Source organism: Elaeis guineensis, chromosome 2 (assembly GCF_000442705.2).
Source record: "Elaeis guineensis isolate ETL-2024a chromosome 2, EG11, whole genome shotgun sequence".
NCBI lineage: Eukaryota > Viridiplantae > Streptophyta > Magnoliopsida > Arecales > Arecaceae > Elaeis > Elaeis guineensis.
In genome coordinates this window covers 21414148-21438747 of record NC_025994.2, presented here as the reverse complement: position 1 = coordinate 21438747, position 24600 = coordinate 21414148, and the positions used below count along the sequence as shown (strand labels likewise).

Below are 24600 nucleotides of genomic sequence, written 5' to 3'. Positions count from 1 at the left end.
TAAATTATCTCAAGTCAATCCCGAATTGCCACATGGTCCTCAAAGAGAAACTCAAAGTGATTCACTGGCTGCTTCTTGGTAACAGGAGCATGCAGTTAATGGGTGAGGCAATTGGTGTTTTAGAATGGACACATGGTGTGATCCGATTATTGATTAGTCGGCATGTGCCACTTGAAACCTGTATAAATAGGTGGCCTCCCTTATAGTAGAGGCATCTGTCAGAGCTCCTGCTAGTCTTCCTTGAATATTCTATAGTGATGGAGCCATCGCCATGAGTTGTGAAGGAGGTAGCAAAGAAGAAGGTTGAATACCTATGGAAGTCTCTGCCTAAGAGGGTGAAGGCTGCCTTACCAGAGCCTCTGAGCATGGCTAAGCACCGCCTCCCTTGAGGGCCTCAGGTGAGGGGTCCTCCATTCTTGGGGAGCGCGGTCCACCAAGGTACTATCATTGATGCCTTTGCGAAGGTGCGACTTCGCTGCATAGTAGGGTACAAGGCCTTTGAAGCCTTCAATAGGGAGCTCCTCGATGCTTCAACGGGCGGATTCATCTAGAGATTTGAGAACTACAAAACCCACGTAAAGTATCTGATGCTGTAGCTACACCTACACCACTTCCACCCAGAGAATAGTCATGAGGAAGTCGGGGTGTTTTCTTTGGAGGATGAGGATTAGGCCCTCCTTGTTTGCCTTGTTTCTGCTCTTCCTCCACTTGTTTTGTTGCACAGCACCTTTATTGTGCCACTTTTGTAAATGTTAAAATGAATGAATGGAAGGAATTTTTGTCTGTACCTTTTCCATAGATGAGTTTTTCTTTATAACAGTTGTTTTCTTTGAAGTCTCTGAAGTCTTCGGCAGCTCATCAATTCGCATCCATGGATGACTTTGCCTTCTGGGGTTCGGTTAGTCGATCTTATTTGACAGTGTTGGGGTGGCTACCCAAAGCATCCTTGTGGTGTTCAGAACAGCATCGAACACCTTTTCCCAGCTATCCTTGGGGATTCATTCTAGAATTGGGTCTTCATTGAGAATCGAAAGAGGGTGGCTGTATCCTAAAAAAGGATTATTTTATTAAAAAATAATTAATACATCATTAATATTACATTCATAGGTTCTCTAAATTCTATGGTCAAGGTAAGGGCGTTCTATCTAGTTTCTTCAAACGATAAATCCCGAGTCTGATGACTTTATCTACTAGATAGGGCCTTCCAATTTTGGAGACAACTTCTCTTGCTCCGTAGGTTGTAATGCTCGACGTGTCGTAGGACTAGATCGCCGACTTTGAATTTTTTGCCACAGATGCGGGAGTTGTAGTATCGTGCCATCCGATGCTAGTAAGCTGCCATGCTCACCGATGCCTTCTCTCAAACTTTTTCAAGTAGATCTAGGTTGGCCTGGAGCAACTCCAAGTTATTTTGGTCGTTGTAGTTCTCGACCTGCAGAGGGAGTCCAATTTTTACTAGGATGACTACTTCCATTCGAAGGAGAGGTTGAAAGAAGTCTCTCCCATGAGTATTCTCTAGATGGTTCAGTAGGCCCAAAGCATGTTATGTAGTTCATCCACCTAAGATCCCTTGGTCCGATCCAACCTAGCCTTCAGTCCCTAAGAGTATGAAGTTAGTAACTTCAACTTCTCCATTGGCCTGTAGGTGTCCTATTGACATGAAATAATTAGAGATGTGAAGGCTTTGATAGAATTTGACAAATTTGAAACTGATGAATTGATGGCCGTTGTCTGTGATTAGCACCCATGGGAGACCGAAGCAGCAGATAATAAACTTCAGATAAAGTCCTTCACTTTGGCTTCAGTGATGTTGGCAAGAGATTCGGCTTCCATCCATTTTGTGAAGTAATCGATGGCTATGAGCAAAAATTTTCTCTAGTCCGATGCTTGTGGAAAAAGTCTCAAGATGTCCACCCCCATTGTATGAAAGGCCAAGAGGCATTGATCGGAGTCAGCAGAACAAAGGACCCATCAACGTGCACCACCCAAAATCCATTTGATTTTTGGAGGAGACTCATTTAGTAGGTTTGGTTGTTTCCTGGACTGGTTCAGGCTTCTTTGATCTTCTGGATGGTGCACTCTATAATGAAATCCACCAAGATCAGGGTTTTAATGGAGGATTGAGGTTTAAACTCTACTCCGAACTCTACAAACTCAATCGCCCATTTAGCCAGTCTACCAATGTGTTGGGCCGCCTTCAATGGTTGATCAGTTAAGATCATAATTGGGTGTGCTTGAAAATATGGCCGAAGCCTTCGAGCTGTAATAATGAGGGTAAAGATGAGCTTCTTTAGCCTGGTGTATCTAGTCTCTACATCATAGAGGTTTTGCTGACATAATAGATTAGCCTTTGAACCTTATCTTGTTTCCTAACTAATATAGCATTTATGGCAATGGGGGAGACTGCTAGGTATAAGTAGAGCTCTTCATCTAGCTTTGGCCTGTTGAGAGTGGAGCAGAGGTGAGATAACTTTTTAGCTCCTTAAATACACATTGGCATTCTTCGGTCCATCGAAAATTTCTCGATTGTTTCAGGACTTGGAAGAATGGGAGGCAATATTCGATCAATCTGGAGATGAATTGGTTCAATGCTACCACTCATCAGGTGAGGTGCTAACACCTTTTTATAGACTTTGGTGGGTTCATCTCTTGTATGGCCTGAATCTTTTCAGGATTGGCTTCAATCCCCTGGCTTGACACCATAAACACCAGAAACTTGACCGAAGTGACTCCAAAAGTACATTTCATCGGGTTCAATTTTATCCGATACTTTCGAAGTGTGGTGAAGGTCTCCTCAAGGTTTTAACATGGATTTGCGAGGCTCTACTTTTGACAAGCATATCGTCCATGTAGACCTTCATATTTCATCCTATCTGGTTGTTGAAGATCTTGAGATGCTGATAAGTTGTACCTACATTATTTAAGCCAAAGGGCATAACCTTCTAATAAAAAATTTCTGTTAGTAACAAAAAACTATTTTCTCCTCATCTTCAGATGCCATCTAGATTTGGTTATATCCGGAGAAAGCATCCACAAACTAAAGAAGTTTGTGTCCTGAAGTAGCATCCACTAATTGGTCAATTAGAGGTAGTGGATGGCTGTCTTTCGGACATGCTTTGTTCAAGTCAGTGAAGTCGATGCAGATATGCCACTTATCATTCATCTTTTTCATAAAGAACACATTTGCGATCCAATCAGGATAAGTTACTTCTCAGATGAAGTCAGTGTTAAGCAACTTGTCTATTTTTTCTGCTATCACCATTTGCCGCTCAGGTGCGAAGCTTCTTTTTTCTGTTTGATGGGCTGATAAGTTGGTTTAACATTTAACTGATGCATCATCATCACTGAATCAATGCCCGACATATTGGCTAGGGTCTAGGCAAACATGTCCGCATTTTTTTGGAAAAAAAAAGAGACATTTTTTGGTTACCTGATCTAAGTTTGACTTGATATGGGTACTTTATGCTCCTTGTTCTCATCATTTAGTAGGATCATTCGAGATCTTCTATTGGTTCTCCACACTCTTTAGTTAGTTCATCATGGGTGTCCAATCTATCGACCGAATATACTTCAAAGGGCTTTATGCCGTGGACTATGATGTTATAGCACTTTCGGGCCAGGACCTTGTCTCTTGAAACTCGTCAACTCTAAACTTAGTTGAAAACTTCATCTTTAGATGATCTATGGACACTAAGGCTCGGAGTGCATGCATTAAGTTTGAAATGTCTGATAGCGTGAAACTATAAGAAAGTCAACCTGAGCTGTAGATCGCCTGGGGGCTCACCCAACGATTGCTGATAGGGTAACCATTTCTTCAATGGGTATTGCATCACCAGTGAACCCCACAAGAGGGGAGCTGATTTTATGTCACAAATTGACATAAAAAGTATCAATTAATATCTAAATTATCTAACTTTATTAAGAAATTGATACTTGTTATTATATTTTGCAGAAGAAGAGATCATCAATAGAAAGAACAAGGAAAGACGATTCTAACGGCGTAAATTTTATGCAAAACGGAGTTAAATTGACCCAGAAATTGAAGAATGAAGAAAGAAGACTCAATTGGGTCAAACCCGAGTCAAATCAGATCAAAATTGATCAAAAATCAACTAATTTGGTGATCTGGTTAGCCGCTTGGTCCACAGCAACAGGCGCATGAACCATGGACCCATCGGCGCACCATAAACCCCCTAACAACCCTCTAAAACCTCTTAGTCCCACATCTAAAGTTTTGAAAACCTTATAACCCCCAAATGCCTATAAAAAGCCCCCAAAGGCCCTTGTTTTATGTATTCTTCCTTCCGATCAAGCTTGTAACCCTAGATAGTGGGGTTTTTAGCTCTCTTCTCAAGCCTCGAGCTTTGAGTTTTTGTAATAAATTTTTTTATATAAAATCTTATTTTTATGCAATTTCATCTCTTTACATTATGCAATTTATTTTTCTTGCAATTAGGATAGTTTAATTTATGCAATTTAATTTTATGCAATTAGGTTAGTTTAAATTATGCAGTTTAAATTTATGCAATTAGGATAGTTTAATTTATGAAATTAGGGTAGTTTATTTTTCTATATTTAAATTTTGCAAGTAGATTTAGATCATGTCTAGCTAAGCATCCCTTCTAGGGTTTGCGATGAAGCTAGATCATGAGTAGGGATTTTACATAGGGTTCTTTCTTTTTCTTAGGGTTTCTTTTTCTTCCTCTTTTGCCAAGAATTTTTGATGAACTACAGTTGGGTCAGAGTCCCTTCATAGTTCATGCTTGATTCAGTGCATAGGAGGAGAAAATCCTAAGGGATCCTAGTTACTACTCCCCTGTAAAGAATCTTGATGGGTTATCGTTGGGCCTTAGTCCCTTCATAATCTATGCTTGGGAAAGACAAGAGGAGTAGTCGTTAGGATCAAAAGAAAAATTCTAGGTAGAATTCCCTAATCTAGATCTAGTGGATTCAAAAACCCTAGATCCTTAGTCTTATTGTCTTTAGCAAACAACTTTCGACTTTCGATTTTTGTTAAAGCTCGCTTGAGCATAGATTTGAAAATCATTTTTAAACCAACTCTCTGTGGGATCGATCCGTACTCGCTGGTCGTGCTACTCTGCACACCGTGCGCTTGCGGTTTTATTTACAAATTTTAAGATTTGCACATCAAGTTTTTGGCGCCGTTGCCGGGGATTTGGCGTTTTAAATTGTTTTCAAATATTTGTTCTTCGTGCTTTATAACTCTCTTTCTTTTTCCTTTAGGTTTCTATATTTAGTTGTGATTGCTGGAAAACTCAGGTACGCTTCTAATTTCTTTTTATTATTTTAGTTAATTACTTTTTCTTTAGACCTAATCATTTGAATTTACTTAATCACAAAAAAAAAAAATATAAAAAAAACAAAGACATTTCATAATCTGAAGTAAAATATCAATAAAAAAAAAAATTCTAAATTAAAATCTTTTACATTCTTGTCATCTTGTTTATTTGCATTTGCATTTTCATAATTAATCTAAGGGCATCAACCCATTAACAGATAAGGTGGGGATTTCATTACCCTTCCTTAGCCAAAAACCATCTCCATCATATTGCATTACCTAGACTTTAATCTTAAAATCAATTAGACGTCAACCTTAAGGAATTCGAGCTCAATAGACAAGGAACCCTAAGAGTTCTACAAGTTTGAGTTGTTTGATTAGTTGGTGTCTAGGCAAGTCCCTGAGGGTGGTTTGTTAAATTGGTTCAGTTGCTGCCTGGCCAACTCGTTTGGTGTCTAGAAAGCAACGATGAGTGAACCTCCCACCTCTATATACTTACCTGGCTAACTAGTTGATCAATCTCCACTTGGAAGGCTTGAAGGGTCATCTTGGAACAGTTAGGAGCTGTCTAGATTTAGGTTAACCCTAGAGGATAATAGATTGAGTTTAATTTATTGTTTCACGTTGGTTTTGAAAAAAAAAAAAATTGTAGAAACATCGAGTAACCGTAACCATCGTGTGGGTGGAGAAGAGTGTCGGGTCGTCTAGGTTAGAATTGAGTCAATTCCTGTTGTTCCAATGGCTGAACCAATCCAACCCATGACCCTTAAGGATTTGTTTATCCAGTTGGCTCCATCCAACCATCTTGTATCAGGTTGCCACAACCACAGCTAACAATTTTGAAATCAAACCTCAAATCATAAATATGCTTCCAAAATTCACAGGATTAGAGGATGCTTATATATTTATTAGAGAATTTGAGGAGGTATGTGCAACCATGAAACTGCAATTAACAGAGGATGAGGTCAAACTTAGATTAATCAACTTTGCCCTTAAGGACAATGCTAAGAAGTGGCTTTATAGTCTGCCAAACTATTCTGTCACTACCTGGGAGGGCTTTGTGAGAATATTTTTAAAAAAGTATTTTCTCCATCATAAAACAGCTAGGATTAGGAATGAAATAAATCAATTTTACCAACTAGCTGGTGAATCATTTTGGAAGTACTTTGATCGTTTCAAGAATCTTTTGACCCAATGCCCACACCATGGAATAGAAACTTGGAGACTATGCCAGATCATCTATGAGGGGTTAGATTCAAACTCAAGAACCATGCTAGAGTCCATGTGCCAAGGCCAATTTATGGACAAAGAAACTACTGAAGCTTGGCAATTCTTAGAAGACCTAGCCGAGAAAAATTTACAGTGGGAAACAACTAGGGAACCTGATAAAGCTACACCTTCAAGAGGAGGAATGCATCAAATTCAACCAACCCTAGCATCAGAGGCCAAGATTGCAACCTTAACACGTAGATTGGAAGCCTTAGAATTACAGAGACCAGCCAATGTAAATCAAATATCTGCACCCATGTGTAAGGGTGCAATGCACCAGACCATGTCTTAGAAGAATGTTCCTACTCGAATGAGTGTGCACAGGTGAATGCCACCTATCAAGGACCATTGAACAATCCTTATGCACCCACATATAACCCAGGTTGGAGGAATCACCCGAATTTCTCATGGTCCCAGAATCCTAATGTAGGTAATCCAAATTTCAATCAGCAAAATCTAAGGTCCAACCCAGTATGAACAACCCGCCAGGCTTCCATGATAATGACAAAAAATTACCTCTTAGAGAAAAGCCTAGAAGCCATGATGAAAACACATACCAGCTTTATGCAAACTACGGGTCAACTCATAAATATAAACCCAAGCTATAGCCCGTCTGGAAATGCAAGTAAGTCAGCTGGCTTCGACCATTAGTGAACGAGAACATGGTAGGTTACCTAGCCAACATGAGCCAAATCCTAGGAACAAAATGGTCCACGACCCCAACAAGGAAACCAAGTTAATGGTTAAATGCCATTCATACCTTAAGATCAGGAAAACAAATAGACAATAAGGTAGTTGCACTTGATGATATAGATGACTCATCTGCCGAGTCACTTCTAAAATACTACCTTTCAACCTCAAGCACCAGAAACTGAAAATTCACCTAGTCCAGTACTTAAAAGTCCTAGAGCTCCTTTTCCAAACAGACTGAAATCCAATAAATCTGAACATTTAGACAAATTTTAGAGGTATTTAAACAAGTCCAAGTTAATATTCCTCTTTTAGATATAATCCATCAGGTTCCAACTTATGCCAAATTTTTAAAGATCTTTGCACTAGGAAAAGGACCACTAATGTACCAAAGAAAGCATTTTTGGCTGCAAGTGTCAGTTCATACCTATCTAGCCATGTGCCAATTAAATATAAGACCCTGGAGCTCCAACAATTTCTTGTGTTATTGGAGAAACCAATATAAAAAAGGCCTTGCTAGATCTAGGAGCTAGTGTGAATATCCTTCATATTCGGTGTATGAACACTAGGATTAGAAAACTTCAACCTACTGGGATACATTACAGTTAGCCGATAGATCTCTCAGGATCCCTAAGGGAATGGTCGAGGATGTTCTGATAAAGGTTGAAAATTTTATTTTCCCTATAGATTTATTGTTTTAGAGACTGAGCCAGTTGCGAATCCTAAAGGACATATACCTGTCATTTTAGGAAGACCATTCTTAGCTACGGCCAATGCTGAAATAATTGTCGAAATGTCTAATGAAGTTATCCTTTGGGAATATGACATTGAGCTTAATGTTTTTAACTTAGAACAGGAATCCTCTTCTCATGCTGATGTCAATGTAGTCCAAGATGGTATTTATGAATCCATTGACATTAGTGATGATGAAGTCGACCTAGAGTCTAACCCCTGGTTAATCCATGAGTCTGAGGATGTCAATGAAATACTTAAAGAAAATCAGATTAATCAGGAATCGACACTTCCTACTGAACCAATCATTGAGATGGTGAAACCATCACCTAAACCATCGATAGAGGAGCACCCATTTTAGAACTGAAACCCCTCCCAGAACATCTCAAGTATGCATATCTAGGACCCAAAGAAACTTTGCCTGTAATTATTGCATCAGACCTAGATCCAAGCAAGAGGAGGAGTTAGTGTCAGTTCTAAAAGCAAATCAGGAAGCAATAGGTTGGACCATAGCAGATATCAAAGGAATAGCCCTTCTATAGTTCAACATAGAATATACTTAGAGGAAGAGGCTAAACCAACAAGAGAAGCCCAAAGAAGGCTTAATCCAGTTATGAAGGATGTAGTTAAAAGGAGATTCTGAAACTCCTAGATAGTGGAATAATTTATCCTATTTCTGATAGCTCTTGGGTAAGCCCAGTTCAAGTAGTACCCAAGAAATCTGGGATAACAGTGGTCCAAAATGATGCAAACGAACTTATCCCAACTAGGACCAAACGGGATGGAGGGTCTGTATAGACTATAGAAAGTTGAATGCTGCGACAAGGAAAGATCACTTTCCTTTGCCATTTATTGATCAAATGTTGGAAAGACTAGCCGGACAAGAGTTTTACTGTTTTCTTGATGGATACTCCGGTTACAACCAGATCCCCATAGCCGCTGAAGATCAAGAAAAGACTACATTCACCTGTCCATTTGGTACTTTTGCCTATAGACGAATGCCCTTTGGACTATGTAATGCACCGGCAACCTTTCAGAGATGCATGATTAGCATGTTTTCAGATATGATAGAACGATTTCTAGAAATTTTTATGGATGACTTTTCTGTTTTTGGTCTAACCTTCTCCGAGTGTCTGAATCACCTGCAATTAGTTCTAGAACGATGTAAGGAGAAGCACCTAGTTCTCAACTGGGAAAATGTCAGTTTATGGTCAAACAGGGAATAGTTCTTGGCCATGTCATTTCTAAAAAGGGGATTGAAGTGGACAAGGCCAAAATATATCTAATTGCAAGTCTTCCACCACTAAATCTGTGAAAGAAATACGTTCATTTTTAGGTCATGCTGGATTCTATAGAAGGTTTATTGCCAACTTTAGCAAAGTAGCACGTCCACTGACTAATCTTTTGGCAAAGGATACCAAATTTGAATTTACTCATGAGTGCTTGGAATCCTTTGAATTTCTAAAAAATGCACTTGTATCAGCTCCAATCATTCATCCTCCTGTCTGGTCTGAACCATTTGAATTAATGTGTGATGCGTCCGATCATGTTGTGGGCGCAATCTTAGGTCAACGAATAAATAAGCTACCTAGAGTGATATATTGTGCAAGTAAAACCTTAAATGATGCGCAGCTTAACTACACCACAACTGAGAAGGAGTTCCTTGCCGTTATCTTTGCTTTAGAGAAATTTAGATCTTATTTGGTTGGGACCCACACCATTGTTTACATCGATCACTCAGCCATTAGACATCTCCTAGCAAAGAAGGATGCCAAGGCACATTTAATCAGATGGATTTTGCTCCTTCAAGAATTTGACCTAGAAATTAGGAACAAGAAAGGCACTGAGAACGTTGTAGCAGATCATTTGTCCCGAATTCCAGTCGCACCATCTAGTGAACCATCCATCAATGAATCTTTCCCAGATGAGCAACTCATGTCTGTGTCTACTGAACCTTGGTTTGCTGATATTGTAAATTATTTAGCCATAGGTAAGATACCTTCTCATTGGACTAAGCAGGATAAATATAAATTCTTTGTCCAAGTGAAGTATTTCATTTGGGATGATCCTTATCTTTTTAAACAATGTCCTGATCAAATTATTAGAAGGTGTATCCCAGATAATGAAGTCATGAATATTTTATCTTTTTGTCATGATCAAGCATGTGGGGGTCACTTCGCGTCTAAGAAAACTGCTGCTAAGGTTCTCCAATGTGGTTTTTATTGGCCCAATTTGTTTAAGGATGCTCATGAATATTGTAAAAGTTGTGCTCAATGTCAGAAAATGGGTCGAATCACCAAGCGACACATGATGCCACTCAACCCAATCTTGGTAGTTGAAGTTTTTGATGTTTGGGGAATCGATTTCATGGGACCATTTCCAAATTCCTTTGGAAATAAATATATTCTAGTAGCAGTTGATTATGTTTCAAAGTGGGTAGAAGCAATTGCATGTAGAACACCCGATAGCAAAATGGTCATTAAGTTTCTTAAAGAAAATATTCTCTCCCGTTTCGGTATTCCTAGGGCAATCATTAGTGATCGGGGAACCCATTTTTGTAACCGATCTTTTGCAACATTGATGAAAAAGTATAATGTCACCCACAAATTGACCACACCATATCATCCTCAAACTAGTGGACAAGTTGAAGTGTCAAACCGACAAATCAAACAAATTCTGGAAAAAACTGTTAGTGCCAATAGAAAGGATTGGTCCTTGAAATTAATTGATGCACTTTGGGCATACCGAACCGCTTTCAAGACCAATCTAGGAATGTCTCCTTATAGGATTGTGTTTGGTAAACCATGTCACTTGCCTATTGAGATAGAACACAAAGCCATGTGGGCCATCAAACAACTAAATACAAATTTGAACGACGCTGGAAACCATAGAAAGCTTCAGTTGAATGAATTAGAAGAACTTAGAAATGAAGCCTATGAAAATGCAAAGATATACAAGGAACGAACCAAAGCATTTCATGATCAATCAATTATGAGAAAAACTTTCAATATCGGACAAAAGGTACTCTTATATAACTCTAGATTACATCTGTTTCCAGGAAAGCTTAGGTCTAGATGGACAGGACCATTTTTAGTAAAGGAAGTCTTTTCACACGGAGCTGTTGAGATTGAAAACCCAAGTAATGGTGTTATCTTTAAAGTTAATGGTCAACGATTAAAACCATTCTTGGAATTACCTGTCAAGACTATTGAAGATGCCATGGTTCTTTATGAACCAACTTATTCTGATTAAGTTGCTTCGAGGTTTGGTCTGGCTGAAGACATAAAACTTAGTACTTCTGGGAGGCAACCCAGCTTATTTAATTTCTAATGCTTTCTTTATTTTCAGTTTGCTTAGGACAATTAAATTAGATAAACTCCATTGGGGACAATGTCGGTCAAGTTGGGGGGAGAGCTTGAACAAAATCAGGTGTTATCATTTCCTTTTCCTTCCACTATGAGTTATTTCTTGCATTTAATATATTATGTAAATAAATAAATAAATAAATAAATATATATATATATATGAAATAAATTAATCTATAAAAAAATAAGAGTAAGTTAGAAAGTATTTGCTAATGTAGTGAGTCATGGAGAAGATTAGCTGGTTAGACTCTTGGTGGCTCAGGTCATTTAAAGACTATTAGCACTTCCAATTGCACATGCACACTAACAAGGTAAAGTAGGTGTTAATTGTAAGGTCAATTAAGGATTTGAGTATTATTTAAATTAGATAATTTTCTCTACACCCTAATTGAAGAAATTTGAATTTAAGGAAAGAGCTACCTACCTGAAATAAAATGCAAAACACAGAGTAAATGTGGATTGCCCTAAGCCTAGTAACCGGGTCTCTTCACCTAAGTCAAGTGTTGAGATTCGCGTCAAACGGTGGTGAGAAGGTCAGGATGCTCAGCAAAAAAAAAAAAAAAAAAATTGTGTGAAAGCTACCTTAGTTCTTTGTTTAATCTGGGGTGTATAGAAAATTAATCGAACTAAGTTATGAAAAATGATACAATTGGCCTGTACAAGTTAATACTGAAATACTAAGTTAGTTATCACTCACACAAGTGCTATAAAACTTTAAGTGTACTCTAAGAAAGCTTCTAAGTAGACCGACTACCGATTCTAATTCAAAACTCATTACTTAGTAATACTAGAAAACTTCTTGAATTTCGATCTTAAATTAATTTGCAAAGGAAGGATCTTTTTGAATTATGATCTTATTTTGGTACATTGCTAAGGGACTAGCAATGATTAAGTTGGGGGGTGTGATTTATGTCACAAATTGACATAAAAAGTATCAATTAATATCTAAATTATCTAACTTTATTAAGAAATTGATACTTGTTATTATATTTTGCAGAAGAAGAGATCATCAATAGAAAGAACAAGGAAAGAGGATTCCAACGGTGCAAATTTTATGCAAAACAGAGTTAAATTGACCCAGGAATTGAAGAATGAAGAAAGAAGACTCAATTAGGTCAAACCCGAGTCAAATCAGATCAAAATTGATCAAAAATCAACTGATTTGGTGATCTGATTAGCCGCTTGGTCCACAGCAACAGGCGTGTGGACCATGGACCCATCGGCGCACCATAAACCCCCCTAACAACTCTCTAAAACCTCTTAGTCCCACATCGAAAGTTTTGAAAACCTTATAACCCCAAATGCCTATAAAAAGCCCCCAAAGGCCCTTGTTTTATGTATTCTTCCTTCCGATCAAGCTTGTAACCCTAGATAGTGGGGTTTTTAGCTCTCTTTTCAAGCCTCGAGCTTTGAGGTTTTTATAATAAATTTTTTTTATATATAAAATCTTATTTTTATGCAATTTTATCTCTTTACATTATGCAATTTATTTTTCTTGCAATTAGGATAGTTTAATTTATGCAATTTAATTTTATACAATTAGGTTAGTTTAAATTATGCAGTTTAAATTTATGCAATTAGGATAGTTTAATTTATGAAATTAGGGTAGTTTATTTTTCTGTATTTAAATTTTGCAAGTAGATTTAGATCATGTCTAGCTAAGCATCCCTTCTAGGGTTTGCGATGAAGCTAGATCATGAGTAGGGATTTTACATAGGGTTCTTTCTTTTTCTTAGGGTTTTTTTTTTTCTCCTCTTTTGCCAAGAATTTTTGATGAACTACAGTTGGGTCAGAGTCCCTTCATAGTTCATGCTTGATTCAGTGCATAGGAGGAGAAAACCCTAAGGGATCCTAGTTACTACTCCCCTGTAAAGAATCTTGATGGGTTATCGTTGGGCCTTAGTCCCTTCATAATCTATGCTTGGGAAAGACAAGAGGAGTAGTCGTTAGGATCAATAAAAAAAATTCTAGGTAGAATTCCCTAATCTAGATCTAGTGGATTCAAAAACCCTAGATCCTTAGTCTTATTGTCTTTAGCAAACAACTTTCGACTTTCGATTTTTGTTAAAGCTCGCTTGAGCATAGATTTGAAAATCATTTTTAAAACCAAGTCTCTGTGGGATCGACCCGTACTCGCTGGTCGTGCTACTCTGCACACCGTGCGCTTGCGATTTTATTTACAAATTTTAAGATTTGAACATCACCAGCATTCAACAGAGTTTAGATGAGAAATCCGAACAAACTTAGGAGCTTTTCCCAGAATACCTGCTTCAAGTACTGAGCTTGAAGGTGAGGGGCTAGGGAATGTAGTTTTATGAGGGATACAGGCAACACAAGGCCCTAGGAGAACAGCGTTGGCTCCCATGGCGGGTGGCCATGATCGGTGCAAGGTGTTTGCTCCTAAGCGAATGTGAGGCCTTGATGTGTTGGGACGATGACGTGCAAAATGGGAGGTTGAGAGCAGTGGTCTTCTGGATCGCCAAACCTCCGCTCTTTCATCTTGTTTGCCGTTTCAATGATTGTATCAAAAACTCAAGAATTAAACTTTGGAATTCTAGTAGAAAATTGGCTTTTTGATGACTCAATGAAATGGATTTCAGTTTCTAATAATTCCATTATGTCTATATATATTTCTACTGGCTATTATAATGCAAGCTCCTTTAAGCCGGCAAAGCCTTCGGAATCTTTAGTTTGTAAACCCATTGTTATTTGGCTAAACTCTATGGTCATGGGTTTTTAATTCATTAGAGACGTCTTGTTGGGAGTCCCATGCATCCATGATCTTCTTGTATACTCAAAAGTCCGATATTAAAAGGATGATATTTTGCATTACTTTCTTAGATCTTTATTTGTAGAATCTTTTTTAAATAAAAAAATAAAATAAACAAGTTCAAGCAAAAAATACATATATTTTTTTATGGACCTGCTTTAGAGATTTAAGTTAGGAAAATTTTCATTTTAACCTGATAAATATTAATGGATGAAATTAGAAAACTAGCACTATAACAATATGACAGGAAATTGAAACTTTTCGTGGGTGAGTCAAAATCTTAACTTCTGCAATGTTGAAAAGTTTTGATTCATGCAATCTCTCTGTTGGTTGAGGGATCTATGCCGATGGCCATGCTCCAAAAGCATGCTAGCCATAACATCAATCCAAACTAAGGCCATTGATAGATTTTATTGTAGGTTAAGACAAAAAATGCCAATATTTCTTACCTTACCAAAGATGCTCGTTGCTTGGAATTTCTCGAAGTATTAATTTGTTAATCGATCATAGGGCTCTAATCACAATGAAGGGGTTCCTTCGAGTGAACATTGCCAACATTAGAGTTGAGGCCAATTTGAAGCACTAATCATTTTTTGATCTGCCAAATCCTAAGGTTGTATTTGGTGTATTGTCAGGTAGTGGTAATCTGGATTAGCTAGTAATTTGAATTACCTGCAATTTAGATAGATTGTCAGTAATGCTGATTGCTGTATTTGATATATGCAATAATATTGTAGTAAAATTACTGTAAATCTAGATTTGATTGACATATTGGTATGACAATCAGATTATGATAATATAAAATCAAATTTTAAAATATTTTATTATTAGTTTAGCATTTTAAACTATTTATTTAATTTTTTTAATTTAAAATTATTATATAAAAAATATTTTTAAATTAAATAATTAAATTATTTAATTTTTTATTATTTTTTAATACTTAATATTATTATTATTATTATTATTTATTTTTTTTTCCTTCTCCTTCCCCTGCATGCCACACCCTGATCCCCATCCCCCACCCCTAGCTGTCTGTGCCTCCTCCCCTCCCCACCGCCCCTGGCCTTGGAAAACCTGCACCCACACTGACGGCTATCGTCAAGGAGATAATGGCAGCTCACAATTTGCTGGTTCATGACCGTCATCGATCAGATTTTGTGCAGGAGGGCATCAGTTTTGGCCCCCCCTTTTTGTCAGTTAATCAATTTAGGCCACTAAAGAAAATACCTTCTTTCAATTTTTTATTATTTTATAATTTTAATCTAAGGATCCTAATACAAATAAAATAAAGAGAGAAAGAGAGAGAAGAGAGAGAATAGAGGGGAGAGAGAAAAGTTCTTTTTTTTTTCTTTTTTTCTCTTTCTTCCTTCTTATTTATTACTTATTATTATTATTTTTATTTTTTATTCTTTCTCCCTTCCCCCACTATAAGAAAGTAGATTTTTGTGAGTAATTATTTATGATGTAAATATTTTCATCACAAATCCTATATTAGCGATAAAAAGATATTTCATTGTCAATAATATATTATTTGCGATGAAAATTTTTTTTCATCACAAATAATGAAGTATTTGTAATGGAAAATATTTTTTATCATAAATAATTATTATTGTAACATAAAATTTTATCATAAAAATAATAAAAAATCAAAAATTTTAAAAAAATAAATGCCAGATTATTTGTGATAAAAAATTAGCATCACAAATAAGTCACTATTTGCAATGTAAATTATTTTGCATCATGAATAATATATTTTTGTAATTATTTTGCATCATGAATAATATATTATTTGCATGCAAACTTTCATTAAATAATTGATGAAAAATTAAAAATTTTAAAAAAATAAATATTAGATTATTTGTGATGAAAATTTATGTCATAAATAAGTTACTATTTACAACTAAATTATTTTTACATCATAATTAATGCATTATTTATGATGCAACTTTTCATCATAAATAATTGATAAAAAATTAATTTTTTTAAAAAATAAATATCAGATAATTTATGATGAAAAATTAACGTCACAAATAAGCAACTATTTGTTATGTAAATTATTATTACATCATAAATAATATATTATTTGGATAAAACTTTCCATCAAATAATCGATAAAAAATCAAAAATTTTAAAAAAATATTAAATTATTTATGATGAAAAATTTACATCAAAATAAGTCACTATGTGTGACATAAATTATTGTTGCATCATAAATAATACATTATTTACAATGCAAAGTCATAAATAATATATTATTTGTGATGCAATATCGCAAATAATTGATGAAAAATTAAAAATTTTTAAAAAAATAAATATCAAATTATTTTGATGAAAAAATTACATCACAAATAAGCAACTATTTATGATGTAAATTATTGTTGCATCATAAATAATATATTATTTACGACATAAACCTTTCTTGCAAATAATCAATAAAAAATCAAAAAATTTAAAAAATAAATATCAGATTATTTGCAATAAAAATTTTGCATTACAAATAAGTCACTATTTGTGACGTAAATTACTTTTGGATCAAATACTCTCTTATTTGTAATATAAAATTTTATCATAAATAATCGATAAAAATTAGAATTTTTTTAAAAAAGACTATCACTATTTTTTTTTATTTTTTTTAAATATATAAAATTTAAAGTCTATCTTCACTATTTATTATCTAAATAATTATCATTAGAGTACGTCAAAAAAATTATCTCAATTCGTAGCCTAGCTTTGTCGATCAATAAAATTTGATTTCGACGGCGAAATGATCGCATGATGATTTGATAAATAAGAACATTGATGGTCTGAAAATTTATAATAATGATCTGATTATATTTATAGTATATTATTAAAATTTTATTTTAATTAGACATCATTATCATGGTCAATTTAGCATGGGATGATTTGGACTATTAAATAAAAATGAGTGATTACAAGGTCAAATAGCTTCCAATTTAGATGATTTTTTAGATAAATGATCTTTACTACTATTTTAATCATTTATATAATGATATAGTAAAATTCAAACCACATATATAAACCATCCATGTTAAGCAGATCTTGCAAAAGTAAAATATAATTACTTAAGAACTTTAAGAATGAGTATCAAGAGACATATAGTTTTGGATCGTTTATATATGCACGATTTAAATTTTATGATTACCATCATATAACAATCAAAATAATAGCAAAAATTATTTATCTAAAAAATTATCTTAATTGGATATCGTTTGGCTTTTGATCATCTATTTTTATTTATCAGATCAAATCATTTGTGCTAAATTGATCATGATAATGATATCTGATTGAAGTAAAATTTTGATAGTATGCTACAAATATATCGAGATCATTATTATAAATTTTTGAATCCATCATGGTCTCCATCTATCAGATCATCATGCAGTCTTTATAACGTCGAAATCGAATTTTATTGATCGACATAGCTAGGGCTATCAAATCGAGGTAGTTTTTTGTGATAATACTTAACGATAATTATTTAGATAATAAACAGTGAAGATAGATTTTAAATTTTAAAATTATTTAAAAAAATTATCATAAATAATCGATAAAAAATTAAAAATTTTTAAAAAATAAATGATAAATTATTTATGATAGAAATATATTTTCATCATAAATAAATAGTATTTACATAGAAATATATTTTCCATCCAAATACTAACTTATTTATGATGTAAATTTTTTATCGCAAGTAATCGATAAAAAATAAAAAAAATTAAAAAATAAATGGCAGATTATTTACGATAAAAATTTTGTATCACAAATAAGTTAGTATTTCATCATAAATTATTTTTTTGAATAAATTTTTTTAGAGGAAAAAATTTTTAGGGAAAAAAACTGGGAAAATTATTAGCGACGGAATAGAAATTCATCGCTAATAATATTTTTAGCGACAGATATATTGCATCGCTAAAAGTTCAATTAAAACCCAGGGTTTGCTCGTCACTTCCATTGGTCTGTCACTTCCCACAAAACCTCTCTCTCTCCCATGCAAAACCCTCTCCCACCTCCGGGCTTCCCCAGTCGGGAGAGAGCCCTCGTCGTCATCGTCGGTCTTCCTCTCCATCTCACCGCCACCACCGCTACCGTGCTGCCCCGTCACCACCACCACTGCCGCCACCACTATGAGGTAAACCTTTTTTTTTGGCTCCATGGGAAAGGAGCAACCGGGGGGTGGGGGGGCGTGAGTGGAGGGGCCAGGGGGTGGGGGTGATGTGGGGTGGGGTGAGTATGGGGGTGGGGGCTGCGAGCAATGGGGGGCGCAAGCAGTGCGGACCAAGGTGTGGGGTAATGCGGGTGGTGCAGAGGATGGAGGGCGGGGTGGGGGCACGAGCGGAGCGAGCCAGGGTGGGGTGACATGGGGTGGGCGGAGGACCGAGGAGGTGGGGGCACGAGGGGTGGGGGGTGAGCTAAGCGGACTAGGGGGTGGGGGTGATGTGGGGTGGGGCGGAGGATCGAGGGGTGGGGGCTGCGAGCGATGGGGGCACGAGCGGAGTGAGCCAAGGGGTGGGGTGACATGGGGTGGGGGAGGATGGGGGTGGGGGGGGGTAGGGGCACAAGTAGAGTGGGCCAGGGGTGGGGGTGCAGGCATCGAGATGAGGGGTCGGGGTGCAGATGTCTGGGTGGAGCCGTCGAAGTGGGGGTGTTGGGCGCGAAGAAGAAGGAACATTTTTTTTTATAGGTGGGGGGCGGAGGGGTGCCGCAGGCGGTGGTGACGAGTCGGGGGGTGGTGGTGATGGATGGGGGAGGGGAGTATGGGGACCGGGGGGTTCTAGCGTGCGGAGAAGAAAGAAAATAAAATTAATTTTTAAAAATTAATAATTTATTAATAAAAATAATTAAATTTTAAAATAATGATAAAATTTATATTTAAAAAACAATTTAATACTTTTGCTATTTATAATTTAATGCTTTTGCTTGTTTAGTCCTTTATTTTATTGTGATTATGATTTAATCTTTTAACTAAGATTAGCCGAATCCTCTAGTGAATTTTTAATGCATATGAACAGTTCGATTTGGGATCCAAATCAGGATCTGGGTTAGGATTCGGATCGAAATCCGATCTGAGATTCGATCTTGAATCTAGATCGAATTTGATCAGGATCGAGATCGAGATCTGATCAGGATCTGGGTCAGGATCCGATCCGGATCGTAATTTAATGCATGCATTGATGTAATCTTAGACTCCTGTTCAAGAATCGATCTCACAGTCTCCAAAAGGACTCTGTGAATGGTTCTTGAATGCTCGATTTGGATAGTTTAAAAATATATCAATTTTTTATTATTATCATGGCATTCTTTATTCTATTGTGAAAAATTCCATCGTAGTTATCTTGTTTTTTCTCTGGTACATATTAGATATGGTTAAATATAATCCATCTATATTGTATACTTGAAGAACTAAAGCGAGATGCTATTGGATTTTTTCAGATATGGAGCAAAGAACAAAACTATGGCGACAGTAAAAGTGATGCATTTTTGCAAGGGATAGGACCACACCTATTAGGAAGGAGTTGATGGAGTTAGTATTCATTAAGCATTATTCTTTGTTGTTAGATGGATATTGATAAAAGTTGGATGAATACCAGGAGTATTTTTTTGACTGAATATCAAAAAGATATTCAAAATTTTATTGAGTTTGTATGGCGTAAGAGTGACAATGCCAGTAGGATAAAGTATCCATGCAAGAGATGTGTCAATATGGTATATCATCATATATCACTTGTTGAGGAGCATCTACTACATTATGGTATAGACAAGAAGTATACTCGCTGGATATTGCATGGAAGGATGATCCAAATGAAGTTATGTGTGATGATGACGATATTGAAGATGATAGTGATGCTGCTGAATCTATTGAACATGATGGTATACGCTCCCTATTGGATAATTTACATTAGGATATTCGCTCAAATGTATCTATGGGTATTAGTGCATCTGAAGGCAGTTTTGATCATAAACATAATATTAATGAGGTAGAAGGAACTTCTGAATAGTTTATAAAGCTTGTAAGGGATGCACGAGAGCCACTCTATCCAAATTATGTGAAGTTCTTCAAGTTAGAGTTTTTGATCAAATTGCTTCATATTAAAATCGTAAACTGATGGAGTCATAAATTATTTGATCAAAATTTAGTATTAATTAAAGCAGCTCTTCTTGATGAAGAGAGACTTTTGAAATCATATTTTGAAGTAAAAATATATATGCAAAATTAGGACTTGACTATATTCCTATACATGCCTGCAAAAATGATTGTATATTATTTTATAAGGAGAACGAACAAGCAGTGAATATCCAAAATGCAGTGAGCCTTGGTACAAAATTGATAATAGGAAAGAAAAAAGATACCTCATAAGATTTTGAGGTACTTTTATTGATTCTAAGATTTCAAAGATTAGATATGTCCACAAAGACAGCTGAAGAAATGAGATGGCATCATGAGCAGTGGGTTTTAGAGGAGAACATACTTAGCCACTCGACTGACTCTTTTGTATAAAAGATTTCGATGTAAAGCATCTATACTTTGCGAGTGACCCGTATAATATCCAGCTTGGTCTAGCGACAGATGGATTTAATCTATTTGGCAATTTGAGTACTTCCTACAGCATGTGGCTTGTGATGCTAATATCATATAATGTGTCATCTTAGAAGTGCATGAAAGAACCATTTATTTTTATGTCACTGTTGATTTCATGTCCGAAAGCACTAAGTAATGAAATTGATGTATATCTATGACCTTTAATCGATGATCTGAAAGAGCTATAGAAAAATAGAGTATAGACATATGATTTTGTCAGTCGAAGAAATTTTAGGTTGCATGCTTCAATTTTATGGGCTATAAATAATTTTTCAGTGTATGAAAACTTATCTAGATGGAGTATCAAAGGATATCTAGCGTGTCCAATCTGCAACAAGGATACATCCTCCTTACATTTAAAGTATGAAAGAAAAATCTACTTTATGGGTTATCGACGATTCTACTTGCTAATCACTTTTGGAGGATCCATTATAACCAATACTTTGATGAAAAGTCTGACCGACGTTCGCTACCTAAAGAGTTAAGTGAAGCAAAAGTTTTAGAATAACTTGAAGCCATTGAAAATATGAGATTTGAAAAAATATCAAGTACTCACAAGCGAAAGCGTACTGAAGCTGAGCTGAATTGGACAAAGTAAAGCATATTTTTTGAGTTACCATATTGAAAGTAGCTACTACTTCATCATAACCTGGATGTAATGCATATTGAGAAAAATATTTACGATAATATCATCGTTATAGTGTTGAACATCATAAAAAAAATAAAAGATAATTTAAAAACTCATCTTGATTTGTAAGAAATGAAAATCTGATCGAAGTTATATTTGTTTCATCGAAGTGATAAATTTTTTATGCCACCTGCATGTTATTCGCTATTTGGTGAGAAGAAGAAGAGTTTCTGTGGATGGTTTGTAATCATAAAATCTTCTGATGCTTATGCTTCAAATGTATCACAATGTATTGGCAACAACGACAGTAATATCTCTAGCATGAAAAGTTATGACTCCCATGTGATGATGCAGCACTTGCTTACTATGGTCATATGTGGCTATCTGAGTGGTGATGTTCAAGCTGCATTGATTGAGTTGGAGTGTTCTTTCGAAAACTGTGTTGCCAAAAAATTGAAGATTTAACTTACTTGAGAAGTTTGAGAAGAAAATTATGCTCATTCTTTGTAATTTATAAAAAAAATTTCTATCATTATTTTTTGATGTTATGGTGCATCTGGCTATTCATCTCCCAAAAGAAGCTATTTTGGTCGGACTGGTACATTATCGGTAGATGTATCCTATTAAAAGATAAAAAATTATAATCTCTTTGTCATATCAGTTATAAGATATAAATATATCAGTTAAATTTAAATTTATTTTTATTTGTAGATTCTTGTATATCTTAGAAAAGTATGTGCGCAATAAGGCACGGTCTAAAGGGTCTATAGCAGAAGCATACATAGCTATAGAGTATGTTACATTTTACTCAATATATCTTGATAATATTGAAACAAGATTCAATCATGCAGATCATAATGCAAACGATAAATGGGGTAATGATGAACCAACACTGTCCATATTCCAACAAACAGTTCGACCCATAGATAGAAAGAGATATGAGTTTATGGACGTGAATGAGCTGGCCAAGGTACATTTTTATGTTCTAAATAATTATAAAAAATTAAAGATTTTATTGAGTAAGTATTATCTTAGCATACTTTTTAGTGTTCTAACTAATTTTTTCATGTCGATGTAAAATTAAAAATTATGACTTATTGCAGTGAGCACAAGAGGATACTATCTAGAAAAAATAATACAAATATTGATAATTGACATAGAAAAAAAATTGCAAAATAATTTGGAGACCATGTAAGTTCCACTAGTATTACGTTATATTTTAATAATTATAAACTTAATTATTTGAACCAACATAATTTTTTATGTTATTTGTAGATGAAACTTAAGCATTGCAATAGAGAAGAGGGTGCGATCGATGAGTTATATGATTTAGCATGTGGCCCCGATCGAAGGGTTAACCACTATACATCCTGTATCATTGAAAGAATGAAATTTAATATAAGAGAGCTTGAAATGCAAAGACAGATCCAAAATAATGAGATTGCTATGATAGGATATGAAGGAGAAGAGGAGATTGAATATCTTAGTGTATTAATAGATATCATAGAACTGAAGTATGGATCCAATAATTCGATATTCTTGTTTCAGTGTGAATGGTGAGATATTAGCAATAGAAGATCGGTATTCATATCGATCCATATTTTATCAGTATAAATTTGTACAAGCATGGTACCAGAATAAGCCATATATATTAGCAACTCAAGTGAAATAAGTAATATATTTGAAGGATTCGAAGTATCGAGATGATTGGTATGTCGTACAAAGAATAATACCTAGAGGCATATATGACATACCAACCCAACTAGAGTTGGACGAAAATTCAGATCTACATGAAGAGGAAGCTTTTCAAGAGAAAAAATAAATATTATCGAGCTCCTTATTGACGAAGAACTTATGACAACTCCTTTGAATAGAGCTAATCTGTCGCCCAATAAAATTGAAGCTGATTTTGTATTTAATCTTGATGATTCAGAGAGCGACAATCAATTCATAAGTAACGATGAGATAGAAGATGATACATTAGTCGATTATTATGATTCGAAGGATGACCTATAAATTAAGGAGGATACGGATATTGATGAGTAGATCTATATTCTTTATTCAATCTTTTCTTACAATAATGGTATACAATATAATTCTATTCATTAATATTTATATAATTTTTATTATTATTATTTATTATTATATTTATTTATATGTCAAGTTAGTTATATGTATAGTTTGTCAGGTATGATGCCTGGAGGGAGATGACCTTGTCCGAGTTCCCAGCCTCCCCCTAAGGATGAGCCTTACCCCATTTCCACTGCTGCACCATCGAAGATGTCTGAGGGTGCTGCAGAGACTGATCTGAGTGATATTTTAATATTTTTTACATAATAAAATTTGATTTTAATTGTATCTGTTAGGTTTATAGATATGTATCATACTAATGATTTATTAATTATTGTTTCAGATCATTTGGTGCAGGTGGTGAGGCAAGGACGAGGTCCGTCGAAGAACCTCATTCTGGAGCATTGGAGATGCGAGCATGAGGGACAGCATCTCTGTATCGAGATTTTGCCTGACTTCACCATGCCCATTAGAGGATGGTGCGAGCTATGACGGACTGAGTTGGGTATCATATGCCGCAGCTATGCCCTTGTGATGCTCTCCAATTGGTATCACATTACACCGGCTCAGAGAGAGGTCTTCTATAACCACTTACAGATAAAATAATATTTAATAAAATATTTAATTAGTACTATATTTTTATAAATATTTATTATTGACAGGCTATATTTGATATTATTGATTTTGAGCATGAGTATGTGTGGCAAGCTTTGGATAATCATCTATGCTTGTATTTCAAGGATTATCGGCATCGCATTCATCGCCATTGGTATGATGTAGTGCAGGGCCAAGGGGTAGAGGCAGCATGGCAGCGGCCATATGATAGCATCAGTATCAAAGATTGGGCTGTCATATGCCATAGATATGAGGACCCGACATATCAGATTAAGCATCCAAATTTTTTTAAAGTTTAATAATTAAATCATTTATTCTTAAATTTAGTTAGTTACTTACTAAATTGACTATTAACTATACAGGATCAATGTGCCCAAAATGCCGCCAATCGGATGAGATAGATCATCTCGCACTGTGAGGGTTCGAAGCTGTTTGCTCACCATATAGAGCAGATGGTAAGTAATTTTTATTTAGCATATTTTAATTTTTTAACTATTTAAAATTTTTTTATTAATTATTCTCAAATTACAAAGAGATATAGAGAGTGACGAGCTTCCTGATAAGATC

The 24600-nt window shown here is 35.4% G+C and overlaps 1 protein-coding gene and 1 non-coding gene across 2 annotated transcripts in view; both read right to left on the bottom strand.

The window, feature by feature from the left end:
* The window catches only part of LOC140855599 (uncharacterized), a 113927-nt gene that overhangs the window by 30114 nt on the left and 59213 nt on the right, over window positions 1-24600 (bottom strand). The gene's annotated exons all lie outside the window — the stretch shown is intronic.
* LOC140855919 (small nucleolar RNA R71) lies at window positions 6405-6511 on the bottom strand. Its single transcript, XR_012139362.1, has one exon. It is a non-coding gene; the product is annotated as a small nucleolar RNA R71 (small nucleolar RNA).